The sequence below is a fragment of the Scyliorhinus canicula genome, chromosome 19 (genome assembly GCF_902713615.1).
Source record: "Scyliorhinus canicula chromosome 19, sScyCan1.1, whole genome shotgun sequence".
NCBI classification, from domain to species: Eukaryota; Metazoa; Chordata; class Chondrichthyes; order Carcharhiniformes; family Scyliorhinidae; genus Scyliorhinus; species Scyliorhinus canicula.
This window is the reverse complement of record NC_052164.1, coordinates 102153761-102167626: the sequence shown is the minus strand read 5'-3', so window position 1 is coordinate 102167626 and position 13866 is coordinate 102153761.

Genomic DNA, 13866 nt, shown 5'->3' with positions numbered 1-13866 from the left:
CTCCAGTCCCTCAGGAAGCCATATCCAGTAACAGCCGAGGAGTCTACCGGAAGCACAAAGGCATTAAGCAGCTAAGGTGATCTCATGCAGTTAAATGTATCATTTTTTTAATGCAAGCTTTTTTAAAGGTAGGCTGTGTATCCAGGAAAGGTCTTGTTCGCACAGAAAAACAGGCCATTCAGCCCTGTAAGTCTATCTGGTGATTACCCTCCATGCTACCTTTAGCGGCATTTCTTTCCTACTCGTGTGTGTCAAGCTTCCTCTTAAATGCATCAATGCGATTTGCCTCAACCATTCTTCACTGTAACAAGTCCAACATTCTCCATCTGCCCACCAGATGGGAACATATTCCTCATATCTTGGATTCTCCGACCCCCGCCGGGTCGAAGAATCCCCGGGGGGGCGGCGTGAATCCAGCCGCGCCGCCCCGACACCGGCTGCCGTATTCTCCAGCACCGGTTTTTGGGTGGGGGCGGGGTTTACGCCATGCCGGGCGGGGGCCGTTGGCAGCACCCCCCCCCCCCCCCCCCGGCAATTCTCCGGGCCCCGATGGGACAAGCGGCCATCGGTTTCTGGCCACTCCCACCGGCGTGAAATGGACATGGTCAAACATGGCGGGACCTGTCTGTTAGGCCGGCTGGGGCGATCCTTGGGGGCCCACGGTGGCTTGGCCCGCGATAGGGGCCCACCAATCTACGGGCGGGCCTGTACCGTGGGGGCACTCCTTCCTTCCTTCCGCGCCAGCCTCTGTAAGGCTCCGCCATGGCCGGTGCGGAGATGAACCCACCTGCACACACACCGACCGGCCGGTCTGCGCTTGCGCGGAACTACACTGGTGGTTCTGCACATGCGCCAACTCGTGCCGGCCGTTCGCCATTGGTTGGTGCAGCGCCAACCCTTCCGGCGCTGGCCTAGCCTCCGGAAGTGCGGAGAATTCCACAACTTCCGATTGGCCCTACGCCGGAGTGGTTCGCACCGTTCTTTGCGCGTCGTTGGGCCATCCCACCAATTGCAGGAGAATCCCGCCCCTAGTCTTTCTATCCCTTCATAATCTCAAAGCTTTCTATCAGATTACCTGTAGGGTTGTATTTGCAGGAGTTTAGAAGTTTAAGGGGCGATTTGATTGAAGTTTATATTAAGGGGAATAAATGAGGTGGATTGTGCTAACCACTGTGCCACCGTGAGTAAAACTGTAGATTTTGCCAGCTAAAGGTATTAAAAGTTATGGAATAAAGGTGGGTATATGCATTATGTCACAGATGAATCATGATCCAATTGAATGGTGGGACAGGCTCAAGGGGCTGAATGGCCTCAGCCTGTTCCTGCAAGAAAAGACGCCTGTTGGATCTTTCCTGATAGGCATAACTTCTTCATACTGGTACCATCCTATTGAGTATTTGACGAGATCCCATTTCTTAAAGAAGATAAGTAGCACAGAATAAACATCTGAATTGAAAAATGGCTTGGCGATGAAGACAGAAAATGCTGTTCAGTAGCTTAGTCTCAGGCCTGGGGATTGTTGGCGAGGGCGGTTTTGTCCATGTCTAACCTGCATCCCAGCTGGTCTTCCTGCTGCTGAAACACAGAGACAGCTACTTGAAGGAATATTATCAAATTTGGATTGGCCAAGTGATGGCAGACGGAATTTCAGGCGGATCACAGACCAGTGAACACTGGTAGATGAAGCAAAAAACAGGTTTGTAATAGGGCACACCAGGAGCACATAGCCTTGGCTCAAGCATGGAAAAAAGAGCTCAACTCAAGGAGTGCGGTGGAAGTGACTGCCTTTGGCAACACGGCAGCATTTGACTTAGTTTGACAACTGGGACCCCAAGTAAAACTGGAAAGAATGGCAATCGGAGAAAACCCTCCTTGGTTGGAGTCATTCCAAACACAAAGGAAGATGGTTGTGGTGGTTGGAGATCAATCATCTCAGTCCCAGGTCAGCACTGCAGGAGTTCCTCAGGTAATGTCCTAGGTCCAACCACCTTCAACTGCTTCCTCAATGATCTTCCCTTCATAGGAGGGTCAGAAGTGGGCATGTCGTTATCATTGCAAGATGTTCAGCACCATTCGTGATTCCTCAGATACTGAAGTAGTCCTTGTCCACATGTAGAAACATGTGGACAACGTTCAGGCTTGTAATGATAAGTGGTGAGTAATGTTTGCACCACATAAGCACCAGGCTATGACCTCCAACAAGAGAAAATCTGACCATTTAATTGTGACAGTTTCATTATCATCACTGAATCCCCCACTTACAACATCATTACCATTGACCAGACACTGAACTGGAATAGCTAAATACTGCGGCTACAAGCGCAAGTCAAAGGCTGGGAACTCTGCTGTGAGTAATTCACCTCCCCAAAGCCAATCCATCAGCTACAAAACACAAGTCAGGAGTGTGATGAGATACTCTCCACTTGCCCGGATGAGAGCAGCTCTAACAATACTCACGAAACACAGTGTCATCCATAGCAAAGCAGCCCGCTTGATTAGCACCCTATCCAACATCTCAAACATTCACTTCCTCCGCCACCAACATACACTGGCAGTGGTGTCTACCATCTGCAAGATGCACTGCAACAACTCAGCAATGCTCCTTTGACAGCAACATCAAAACCCATGACCTCTACTACGAGAAGGGCTTGGGCAGCAGATACATGGGCACTTCACCACCTTCATGTGTCTATACTGACTTGGAACTATATTGTTGCCGTCCCTCACTGACGCTGGAACTCCCTTCCTAACAGCAATGTGGGTGTACCTACACCACATGGACCACAGCAGTTCACAAAGGTAGCTCACCACCACCTTCACAAGGGCAATTAGGGATGGAAAATAAGTATTGGCCTAGCCAGCGACTCCCACATCCCAGGGATGAGTGCATTTCTTAAAAATGGGTGGATCGGGGGAACAGTTAAGTGTTCCTATCCCCAGTAGTGTTTCCACAAATAGCCCAAATCCTTCTGGAAAAACAACAGTGAGCTCACAACCCCTTTACTAATGTTCAAAGTGGCTAGGAGGTGCAAGTGAAGAAGAAATACTCTGAGTTACGAATCTCAAAAACCTGTTAGTTGTTTTACAGCACTGTGCATTTTCCCTTGCCCAAACATCATCTCGCCCTCAGCTTCCCTGTTATTTTTAGGAACATTGCTGGATTTGCACATTAAACTTGACTAAAACTCTCTGCAGAAAGTTGTGGCTGGTATTTAATAGCATAAAAACATGACAATTGTCCGTGTGATGCCATTCAACTTCTCCAGCTCAGGAAGAACATTTTGAATTATTGAATCTTATTCCTGAACGTATTAAATTATTTTTAACGATTTAAGAAATTTAGTATGTTAAATATTTGTCTTACTTTTTCTGTCTTTTTTTCTCTCTTTAAATCCAGTCTTTCTTTCTCTTTTTTTTAATTTCACCTTCTGATTTGACTCCAATTCACCCAATTTACTTCACCATCATTCCTCTGTTTCATTCTCAATCCTTAACTATGACTGGTTAAGAGACAGACTGTTTGCTCCATTGATCACCAAGGTCCCAATAGTCCTTTTACCCCTCACCACTCTCCTCAATTTGTACTTCCACTGAGTGACAGGGTCAATTTTCTTTTTGAGCTGCAGGGCTTAGGAAAATATCTAAGTAATAGGACATGGTGCAAGGTGGCCCTCTCCTGCAGATTAGGGCCCATTATTTCTCAACAGGGATTGCCTGCTCAAACCTATTTTATAAAATAAAATACCAAATGTAATCAAAAGGGTGAATGCTATTGGTGATTCTGTGTGGCACATTCAAAACACATCCAATGTCTTTGTGGACACCACAGCCTGGTTTTTTTCCTGTGGTAATTTCTGTTAGGAATGTGGTTAAGGTGAATGAGCTTTACAATCAGAAAGCCCCAACTTTCATAGAATAGAATTTATAGTGCAGAAGGAGACCATTCGGCCCATCAAGTCTGCACCGGCTCCTGGAAAGAGCACCCTACCCAAGGTTAACACCTCCACCCTATCCCCATAACCCAGTAACCCCACCCAACACTAAGGGCAATTTTGGACACTAAGGGCAATTTATCACGGCCAATCCACCTAACCTGCACATCTTTGGACTGTGGGAGGAAACCCACGCAGACACGGGGAGAACGTGCAAACTCCAAACAAATAGTCACCCAAGCCGGGAATCGAACCTGGGACCCTGGAGCTGTGAAGCAATTGTGCTAACCACTTTGCTACCGTGCTGCTCAAATTCAAGGACTACTTAGGGACAAATGGTGAGTAAAAAGAATGGAAGGAAAGAAGAATTGAATATGATTATCACCATTTACCCAAAGTATCCACATTTTAGGAATGATGCCAAGTCAGGAGAGAGTGCAGAGGGCTTTTCCAAAATGGCACTTGAGTTGAGAGACTCTGGTGACATGAAGAGACTGGAGAAACTGGGTTTGTTCTCCTTCGAGCGGAGAAGGATAAAGAGAAATATAAAAGCCGTTATCAAGTCATGAAGGGTTTTATTACAGTAAATAAGAAGGAACTGTTTCCATTGGCAGGTGGGTCAGTAACCAGACGATACAGATTTAAGATAAATGGCACACAAAAAAGAGGCGACAGATAGAAACAATTTCTTTAGGCAGCAAGTTAGTGAGACCTGGAATGCACTGCCTGAATGGACAATCTTAGCAGATTCAATAATAATTCTCAAAAGGAAATTGGATAAATAATGAATGGGAAAAACTGCAGGGCTATGCAGAAAGAACAGGGGACATAACTAATTGGCTAGCTCTTTTAAAGAGCCAGCATGGATGGGATGAGTCGAATGGCCTCTTCCATTATTGTATCATTCCATGATGTTATGGTGTGAAGCTGCTATCACCAATCCCAAGTGTGTAATCACTTACATTTCAAGGATGTTCCATTCTGAGCAATTTAATCCTGTGTAATTCAGAGAATGACAGTGTCGAGGAAGCTGATTCAGACCATCCAACCTGTACAGACCCTTTGAAAGAACTTTCCAATTTGTCCCATTCCCTGCTCTTTCCCCATAGACCTGCAAAGTTTTCATTTTCACATATTGTGGGCAGCACGGTAGCATAGTGGTTAGCACAGTTGCTTCACAGTTCCAGGGTCCCAGGTTCGATTCCCGGCTTGGGTCACTGTCTGTGCGGAGTCTGCACATTCTCCCCGTTTCTGTGTGGGTTTCCTCCGGGTACTCCAGTTTCCTCCCACAGTGCAAGTTAGGTGGATTGGCTACGCTAAATTGCCCTTAGCTAAGGTGGGGTTACTGCTTTACGAGGATAGGGAGGTGTGGGCTTAGGTGGGGTGTTCTTTCCAAGAGCTGGTGCAGACTCGATGGGCCGAATGGCCTCCTTCTGCACTGTAAATTCTGTGATCTTTGATTTATTCTGTTCTCATTTTAAAATTGCCAATGAATCAGTTTCCACAGCCTGTTCAGATTTATGTGCATTTTCAACACATTTAAAAGGACATTCGTAATTTGGAGATGGTTTAGAGAAGAGCAGCAAGGATGGTTCAAACAGTTGGGCTGTGCAGCTTTACTGAATTGAACTTGAGCTCACAGTAAAAGAGAAAACTTAGACAGAGACATGATCCAGATCTTTAACATAAATCTAGTAACGAGAAAACTACTGGGTTGTTATAAAGACCCAACTAATTCACAACCTACGTCAGAGAAGGAAATCTGCCACCCTTAACTCAACATGACCTAAACGTGACCCAACTCTATACTTAGGCCCAGACTTTTGCCATGAGAGAGAGCAGAAATGGCAGAATTGTCCAAAAACCATGAATCTTGCCCCCAAACACACCCCCTGCCATTTTTGTGGAGGCGGAAATGGGGGTGGGGTGTATTTCACACATGCACATCGTATGGAGTTACCTGACCATTTAAATTATTAGCTGCCTACACTCAAGTCAGATTTTGATAGCCTAGGACTGTGAAAGCCAAAGTGTGCAAATTAGACCTGGTGAGAGCAGGTCTGACTTTGGCGTATTTTGTTGGATAGCCCAGGCACCCCTATGGTGAAGCTGAATTTGCTTTTAACGTTTATTCACAGCCCTGAGGTGGCCCAAAACAAATTTCAACTCTCTTCCCTTAACCCAAGGGAGTAGGAGGGTGACACCCCTGGTCTTGCAGGGCAATTAGTTTTGCCCCAGCTGACTTGTTCACCCAAGTGCCAGTAAGAACATTATGCTGGAGAAGAAGGGTGCATGGTGCTTTGTGTGAAGGAAAGCAGGAAATGGACGTTGCATGTCGATATAACCCATCCCTTGGAGCTCTGTGTGAATGAGTCAAACCACTCATCTTGCCAAGACCCAGCAGGCCATTAAAACTATTCCTGCACTGAATCCCTGAGCACTGATGGTCTTCTGCTGTGCTCACCACAGCAACAATTTAAATCCAGGCCTTCTTGGTCACTTCAAGCAAATAGCGGGGTAGAGGACTTCTTCCACCAAAATGTGACGGTCCTGGTCAGGAAAGCATGGGCAGCTGGGCCCATCCCTTCCTCCACGTCACCTCTATATGACTTTCTATGAATAAAAAAATAAATTGAAAAGGGTTTTAAATCATTCAAATTACAATGCTCTCTTTCACTTTTGTGTGCTTACACGCACTAACCATTTTCACCATATGATCAGTGATTACGGGTAAAGTTTGGTGAAGAGAATTGTCCTGTGCAAATGCTTGATGCCATGTATGTTGCCACTGTAACTTCAAGGTAGCATGCTGTGCTCCACCACTGCTGACAGCTCTACAGGTTTCTATCCTTCTTAGTCTGTGAGGTCAAGGGTCAATATTGTGGCCACCTGATAGATTGGTTGCCAGAAGGCAGGTTGATGGGGCAATGAGTATGGCGCAGTTCATCATTCATCCGCCCGCTGTGTCTTTTTTAACTGCTTAATACCTGTACCAGGTAGTGGTGGAAACGCAATGCTATCTCCATGGCTGTGTCTTCAGAATCTACTCCCTGGATAGATTGGATTGGATTGGATTTGTTTATTGTCACGTGTACCAAGGTACAGTGAAAAGTATTTTTCTGCGAGCAGCTCAACAGATCATTCAGTACATGGGAAGAAAAGGGAATTAAACAAAATTCAAGAAAATACAAGAAAATACATGAGAATACATAATAGGGCAACACAAGATATACAATGTAACTACATAAGCATTGGCATCGGATGAAGCATACAGGGTGTAGTGTTAATGAGGGCAGTCAATAAGAGGGTCATTTAGGAGTCTGGTGACAGTGGGGAAGAAGCTGTTTTTGAGTCTGTTCGTGCGTGTTCTCAGACTTCTGTATCTCCTGCCCAATGGAAGAAGTTGGAAAAGTGAGTAAGCCGGGTGGGAGGGGTCCTTGATTATGCTGCCCGCTTTCCCCCGGCAGCGGGAGGTGTAGATGGAATCAATGGATGGGAGGCAGGTTTGTGTGATGGACTGAGCGGTATTCACGGCTCTCTGAAGTTCCTTGTGGTCCTGGGCTGAGCAGTTGCCATACCAGGCTGTGATGCAGCCCGATAAGATGCTTTCTATAGTGCATCTGTAAAAGTTGGTAAGGGTTAATGTGGACATGCCGAATTTCCTTAGTTTCCTGAGGAAGTATAGGCGCTGTTGTGCTTTCTTGGTGATAGCGTCGACGTGGGTGGACCAGGACATGTGCTGTCAATGGTTGTGCAGAGCACAATTTCATTGAGCAGCAACAATGACAATTCTCGCATGGAGGAAAGTCCATGATGGGTCATCCTTTCTAGAGTCAGTTAACAGCTGGCCACTCACCTTACAAGGCAAAGGCACCTCGTCCGAGGCATAGAGACTTGACCATTGATATCCAACCTCCCAAATGGGTCTTTCTGAAGGCCCGTTTTTTAATCTATGCTCATATTGCTCAACCCACGCCGAGCCTACTTATTCAAGACCGTATCCAGACTAAAGTTTGGAAGGTTGGGCAACCATTTTTTAAAATAAATTTAGAGTACCCAATTCGTTTATTCCAATTAAAGGGCAATTTAGCATGGCCAATTCTCTTACCTTGCATATCTTTGGGTTGTGGGGGCAAAACCCACGCCAGCACCGGGAGAATGTGCAAACTCCACATGGGCAGTGGCCCAGGGCCGGGATTGAACCCAGCAACCATTTTTAAAGGTGGGGTTCGTGGAGCTGGAAATTATTCCATCTTTTCACACCCGACCTGGGAGTGAAAACCTGGGCTTTAACGATTGACCCTGAAGATTGGTTTGGGGTGAGCATGGGTTGCATAGATTAGGTTTATGGTCACTCAAGTATCCATGATTATGGGGTGATTCAGTTCAGACATTTAAGACATGTAAAGGTTTTGATAGGGTAAATGGAGAAAAACTATTTCCTCTGGTGGGGAAAATCCAGTATAAGAAAACATAACTTTAAAATGTGAGTTAGGCCATTCCGGAATGATGTCAGGAACCACTTCTTCACACAAGGAATAATGGAAATCTGGAACTCTCTCCCATAAAACGTTGTTGAGACCGAAGACGAACTGAAAATTTCAAAACTGTGTTTAATAGATTTTTGTTAGGCAAGGTCCTACGAGATATTCTGTAAATTGAATGGAAGAACAGACTCGAGGGACTGAATGGCCTCCTCCTGTTCCAATGTTCCTAATAAATGCTGTCGTGTTGGTTATTTGCAAATCAAGAATGAAAAGGTATCAGGGATGCTATAGGTACCACCAAGTTCCTTAAATTAAAGTTTGACCTCCAGTTTAGCGGACATGAATATAAATCTCAAACAGATCTAGGATGTAAAAGGAGTGCTTAAGCAACAGAATGGTCAATCAGCAAAATGGGTCTCAGCAAAACTACGTAACTCCACGTTGGTTAACTTCAAAAAGAATCTGTTTATTAATGTTGCCGAAGGGCAGGTATTGACTAGAATAATTAAATATTTTCTGGAACTCTGGCACCAGCCCTGTACTGAAGGCAAGAAATACCATTTGTGGAGCTCATCTGTTTGAGGTTGAGCGATGGTAGATTGGAGTTTTGTGCTCAATTGTATTTGGGGTTAGGTAGAAATGTCACAGAGATCTGTCCTCATTGCAGTTTCCTGCAATATTCAGCTCCAAGCAGGAAATTAAAGCCCAGATTTATTTAATTTTTAAAGGAAGGCTTAGATTTATTCAGGGCCTATCATGACCTCAGGATATCCCAATGTACTTTACAGGCAAATAATTACTTTTGAAGTGCATTCACTTTTGTAATGTAGGAAGCACAGCAACCAATCTGCACACAGCAAACTCCCACTAACAGCAATTACCAGATTATCTGGGGTTTTTAAGTATATTTATTGAAGTTTTACATAATAACAAAATAACAAATAATCAACCAATGAAGAAGCAAGAGTATAAAGTCAAAAGTTATAAATAAATCTCCAATAAAAGCACAAACTAAAACTGAAACACTAAACCCTGTAACAACTAACAGTGTCTACTTCAGTAAAAAAGGAAATAAAAGGTTGCCATCTCAGGTAGAACTTCCCCACCGACCTCCGATAGGATATTAATTTTTTTCTAAGTGCAGGAATTTCATTAAGTCGCCCAGCCAGGGAAAAGCACTGAGCTGGGTGGGAGACCTCCACCTGAGCAATATTCGCCTCTGGGCTACCAATGAGGAAAGGCATCAACATCTGCCCCTCCCCCAGACTGAAATGCTGATATGTGAATCCGAGAACTCAAATATAGCTACCGATGGACATGGTTCCCGGACAACCTGAAGAATCTCCGATATCCTGTCGAAAATGGAAACCCAGTCGCTCCAAGTATGGGGCAGGACCAAAACATGTGTATGGTTAGCTGGGTCAAGTAAACCGCGATCACACATGTCCTCCACATTCAGGATAAACCACTCACCCGTGTCTTGGTCAATGCACCCTGTGTCACACCTTGAGCTGAATCAAACTCAACCGGGCACAAGTGGACGTGATCCAGTAGAGGGCCTCCTTCCCAGGTTCATCAGTAAGCACAGGACCCAGCTCCCTTTCCCATCTCGCTATCCCCTATTCAATGGGGTGGGATCCGGCACGAGAATATAGCCACATAGGTCTGAGATAGAACCCTCGCCGGGTTGAACAAAGGATAGAACTTTCTTCAGCAAATGGATGGGCAGGGTCAAAGGAAAGGGCGAAAAAACCTTCCGGGAAAAGTCACAAATCTGAAAGTAAAGAAGAGGCTTAAATTGGACAATTGAAATTTGTCAGCCAGCTCCCTAAAACTGACAAAGCTCCCCTCTACAAATAGGACCACAAAATGCTCAAATCCCTTTGCCTTCTAAGGTATAAATGAAGGGTCCAAACCAGAAGGTAAGAAGAGGCGATTGTTACAAATAGGGGAAAAAAGCTTAAAGTGTTGCTGAAACTGTTGCCAAATTGGAGGAAAATCTCGCAGGAGAGAAGAGGAGTAGTGCAGCAATTATGGCGTGAAGAATAAAGGTTGTGCACGAGCGACACTCCATTCTGCCCCAAATAGCATCGGGGTCAATAATCCACAGCAAAACCTTTTGGATGTCAGCAGCCCAATAATAAAAAAGTAAATTTGGGAAAGCCAAGCCTCCCGGCCACCAGTCTCTTTGGAGCAGAATACTGCAATTTCTGAGATTCTTACCCTCCCACATAAAAGCAGAAATCAATTTGTTAACCTCAATAAAAAAGGATTTGGGAAAAACAATGGGGATTGTGAAAGAAAAAGAAAAACCTCGGAAGTCCATTCATTTTAATTGTTTGGATCCTATCTGCAGAGCCAGAGGGAGGTTGATCCACCTCTGTAGCTCAGCCTCTGTTCACCAGGCTTGAGTGGTTAACTTATGAAGTGAGGCCAAATTATGGGCCTCCCGGACCCCCAAATAATGGAAACTGGTATTGGAAAGGAGGAAAGGTAATGAACTTAACTTAGCTCTTCTACCGGGGGCGGTAGGGGCGGGGGAGGGGGGCCTTCAGCTGGAGTGCCAGAACCTTAGCCAACAGCTTAACGTCCATATTTAGTGAGATGGGTCGGTGCGAACTGCACGCGGCTGGATCCCTGTCCCCCTTAAGGAGCAAGAAAATAGAGGCTTGAGTGAGGGTCGCGACAAAGAGCCCCGAGACAGTGAGTCATTGAACATGTCCAATGTTAAGGATATGAGCTGTTCTGAGAACCATTTCTGAAACTCGACCACAAAGCTATCAAGACCTGGGGCCTGGCCAGGCTGAATCAGCCCAATACATTATAAAATCTTATCTGGGCGTAGCGGGGACTCACTGCTCTTGCCCAACTCAACAGTCGGGATGTGCAGACCATCCAAAAAGTCAGCCATGTTTATCTGCAAGGGGCTTTGACTGATACAGGTTGCTGTAATAGAATCTAAAAGCTGTGTTGACCTGGAGAGGTGCAGAAACAAGGTTGCCACCCTCACTGCGTACCTGGGGGATTTCATATGAGGCCGCTTGCTGTTTGAGTTGATAAGTCAGAAGCCAACTTGCCTTCTCTCTCTCTCTCTCTCTCTCTCTCTCTCTCTCTCTCTCTCCTCCCCCCCCCCCCCCCCCCCACCACCACCACCACCACCCCATGACAGCCTTAAGGGCCTCCCATAAGACCATAAGACATAGGAGTGGAAGTAAGGCCATTCGGCCCATCGAGTCCACTCCGCCATTCAATCATAGCTGATGGGCATTTCAACTCCACCTACCAGCATTCTCCCCGTAGCCCTTAATTCCTCGCGACATCAAGAATTTATCTATCTCTGCCTTGAAGCCATTTAGCGTCCTGGCCTCCACTGCACTCCGCGGCAATGAATTCCACAGGCCCACCAGTCTCTGGCTGAAGAAATGTCTCCGCATTTCTGTTCTGAATTTACCCCCTCTAATTCTAAGGCTGTGCCCACGGGTCCTCGTCTCCTCGCCTAACGGAAACAGTTTCTTTGCGTCCACCCTTTCTAAGCCATGTATTATCTTGTAAGTTTCTATTAGATCTCCCCTTAACCTTCTAAACTCCAATGAATACAATCCCAGGATCCTCAGCCGTTCCTCATATGTTAGACCCGCCATTCCAGGGATCATCCGTGTGAATCTCCGCTGGACCATAGTGTGGAGGGAGAGAGTCTGGCTTGTTTAGGTTGATATAAACATCTATGGAGGTTAACAAATGGCCACAAAAATTATTGTCTGCCAGCAGAGCAGTGTCTAGTCTCCAGGGTGAGCGTTGGAAAGGGTTGCACTCTAACACTGGATCGACCAAGAGTGGGGCCTGGTCGGAGATCACAATTGCTGAGTACTCAGCCCCAATCACCGATGGGGGGAGATCCCTGTCACAAATAAAAGCTTCAGTGTGGGAATGCACATGACGGACATGTGTGAAAAAAAAATCTTATTGTTCGGGTGCAAAGCACACCAGGGATCCACCCCACCTACCCATCCTGGCCATCCCAGATGGAACAAGAGATTCAGATTTGGAACAATCCAATTTGGGGTCACCCCTAAAATCAGATGGTGTGAGTCAAGGTTAGGGAGAGAGGTTAAGAGAGGATTAATAAAATTCGGCACAACATCGAGGGCCGAAGGGCCTGTTCTGTGCTGTACTGTTCTATGTTCTATGTTCTATATCATCCCAGTTCGGGTCATAAACATTAACCATGACTTCAGGAGTGTCCACCAGGGAGCCACACACAGTAATATAACATGATGTGGAGATGCCGGCGTTGGACTGGGGTGAGCACAGTAAGAAGTCTTACAACACCAGGTTAAAGTCCAACAGGTTTGATTCAAACACGAGCTTTCGGAGCGCAGCTCCTTCCTCAGGTGAATGGCGAGGTATACCTCGCCATTCACCTGAGGAAGGAACTGCGCTCCGAAAGCTCGTGTTTGAATCAAACCTGTTGGACTTTAACCTGGTGTTGTAAGACTTCTTACAGTAATATAACAACCATTGGGGTTGGCTAAACCCACTAAACACTAAACCCACCCCTCACCTCAACAAAGTCATACTGAAACAGTAAAAAAAAACATTGCCCAAACCTACAGTTAACGAAACACAACTAACTACACGCCCTAAGCTCATTCTCAGACGGTGGGGAATAACTGCAGAAAACCCTCTCTCCCCACTCCCGTTAACTAACCCCTCTGTTAGCAGGGAGATGCCCAACTGGAAAATAAAACCTTATCTAGTTTACAATGTCATACTAGTGTTTAATTATTGCACCCAACAATAACGATGAAAAGAGGAAGAGAACAATAAACTGATGTTAATAAAAAGGCTGAATAGCAGAAAACCCTCAAATTTAACCAAAGGTTGTGCACGCAGCCAAACCCCAAAAATGAAAGTACATCAAATATGAAATGTCCGTTCACAGGACTATGAGATAGATTAAATATAGATTAAACAGTGCCCAATTTGAGCTTTCAAACATAGGAGTCCACAGTTTCAGGCTTGTCAAAAAAGCCGTCCTCTTCCCCAATAGATGCTGGAGGGAGAGCTGGGTAGGCCATTCCGAATCTGACTCCATTTTTATACAAAGATGGTTTTCACTCTGTGGTTTTCACTCCGCTCTTCGTTTTGCTAGGTCCACACTCAGACCTTGGTACAGTCTAATGGAGTGGCCTTCCCATTTGCTATCCCGATGTTATCTAGCCCAGCAAAGAATCTGTTCCTTTTCCTTCAAGCTATGAAACCGTACAAGGCAGATCTCCAGATCGAGGCTTCGGTCTCAGTGGCAGATGGGCCTGGTCCAATTCTGGGGGGGGGGGGGAATGTAAGTATACCCTCATCCACCATTTTGTAAAACATGTTTGAAAAATATTCAGCAGGGGTGCGGCCTTCTATCCCCTCCGGCAACCCCACCGTGAGAATGTTCTGCC